Here is a 2,469-nt window from a genome sequence, read left to right on the forward strand (position 1 = left end):
TCTCTGGCAACTCTCCTTATAAGAGTAGTAATCTCATCACTGGGGCTTGGTCCTCATCACTTCATCCAACCCTAATGCTTGTCAAAAGTCCTACTTCCAAATATGATCACACTGAGGGTTAGGGCTTCAGCATATGAACTTGGGGTGGGGGGCACAATTCAGCCTATGGCATCTCCCATAGTGGCTTAGGAGTGGCCTGTGGCACTGAAGTTTCATTGGCCCCAAGCTCTGGAATAAGTAATCCTTGATCCTTGGCATGGAGAAATGCTCAGGACACCAGACCCTGTGTCTACCTCCATGCCATCCCCTCGCCACTGTCAGCGATGTCGGGATATAGGTACTCCAGGAACACACCTGTGGGACCTCACTGCAGGGAACAGAGCCATCATGTAGACTAAATGCCCAGACGTGAGGTTCAGAGGAGAACAGCATCCCCCAGCCTTAAACCACTTGCTTCACCTGCAACCCCCACCAAGAGCGCATTCAACCTGACACTCACCTGATGTTCCCAGGAAACACAGCCCCTCCCACCCTGTACCCCCAACACTCTGTGTGGGATCAGGCAGACAGTACAGGGGACAGTGCCACACACACACAGAGGTTCCCACCCTCTCTCTCAGCAGGCACTGGTCATCAATGGGACAACATGAGCCCTGCTTTCAGCACCTGCCTGCTCTACTTCCCAAATGTCAGATGAGATTCTGGTCCCAGTTCCAAAAGCATTTTCTTTTCTCTCTGCTTTTCCTTTGTCTTCTTTGCCTCCTGATGAGGGGGACTTTGTTTATGCTACAGAAACAAATAGGAACAGGGCCTGCCCAAGGGGTGGACTCCTCAGGGGAATTTGGAGTGTCTTCCACTCTTGTTGCTCCAACCCCAGGATGTGACTTCTGTGGAGAGAAAATGGGAGGAAGGAAGGATGGATGGTCCTGAGGGAAAGAAGGAGGACCTGGGAAGGTGAGGAAACAAGAAGGGAGGCAAGGACAGAGAGATGAGGAAAGGCCAGGCCAGGAGGACTTCAGCTTCCAGGGAAAGGCAGGATGGACCACACAGTGGTCTGGGCCTCTTGCCCTCTCAAGACTCATGGCAGGGGTGGAGGAAGCCTCATGGTCTGGCTGGAGAAGGCTCTACAGACCCAAAGAGGTAGATGGAGAGTCTGAGGTCCCTAGAGCACAGTCTAGTGGACAGAGTGAGAGGGGGCCTACTCCTGACCTGGGCCCTCTCAGGAGACATGGTGGACTGCCTCTGGACTTGCAGCAGAAATCCCGCACCCACCAGGAACAGGGACTGTGTGTGGCAAGGCACCATCTTTAGTCCCTTTGTCACAATAGCCACTCCCAAAAATGTGCTGAATTAATGCATGAAAGAATAAATGAAGTAAAACAATTCAAGAAAACATGCTGTAGAAGGTGAAGCACTGTACAGATGCAATGGTTTTTTCCTACACTGCCCATAATTCTGCCTGCCTTTTGGGGCTCTGGAATACAACTCTTGGCCCCAGTTTCCTATACTTCTCCACAAAGTTGTCTCAGAGCATGGTCAAATCCTCTTCTGCATACACACCCCCAAACTTGCTTCCCCTCACTTTTCTCTGTGACGATGATTGTCAGTTGAAATTCCAGAAACTCAGATACCCAGACCTCCACCACTGAACCCCACCAGAGGTCTCTGTGGGTGCTGCATTTACCAAGAAGGATCCACCTGGACAACATCAGACAGGTGATCAATTTCTGTTTCTCAAGCTCTTACACTGGATTTTCTAAGAACTTTAGAGAACACTCCTGCAAGGTGGTGGTGATGTGCTAGGCAGGTTCCCCAGTACCAGCCATGGCACTCTCAAACCCCCATGGTAAATTGCCCCTTCTGGTAGGCAGAGTAATGGCTCCCAAAAGATGCCCATGCCCTAATCTCCAGAACCGGTGACCATGTTGCCTTATGCAGTAAAAAGCACTTTACAGATGTGATTACATGTAGGATCTGGGGATGGGGGATATCATCCTGGATTATCCAGATGTGCTCAGGCAATCACAGAGTTTTTACAAGATGGAGGCAGAATAGCAGAACCAGAGAAGGGGACACATGGAGGAGGCAGAGCTTGAAGAGACTGGCCATAAATCAAGGAACGCAGGCAGTCTGTAGAAGTTGAAAAAGGCAAGGAAGCAAGTTTTCCCCTAGAGATTCTAGAGGGAATGCATCCTGTTAACACCTTGATTTTAGCCCATTTCAGATGTCTGTACTCCAGAACGAGAAGATAATAAGTTTGTGGTGTTTTATGCTGCTAAATTTGTGGTAATTTGTTACGGTGACCATAGGAAACAAATACACCCCACATGCTTTTGCACATTCCTTCAACCAAAATTGTGTTATCTCAATTATTTATAATGAGGTCTTTACTAGACAATTGTCAAAGGTTTACAGCAGACCATTTTATAAATTACAGAGAAATAAACTAAGTCAGCTATAAGTATCTCT

The sequence above is a fragment of the Panthera onca genome, chromosome C1 (genome assembly GCF_046562875.1).
Source record: "Panthera onca isolate mPanOnc1 chromosome C1, mPanOnc1 haplotype 2, whole genome shotgun sequence".
Lineage (NCBI taxonomy): Eukaryota > Metazoa > Chordata > Mammalia > Carnivora > Felidae > Panthera > Panthera onca.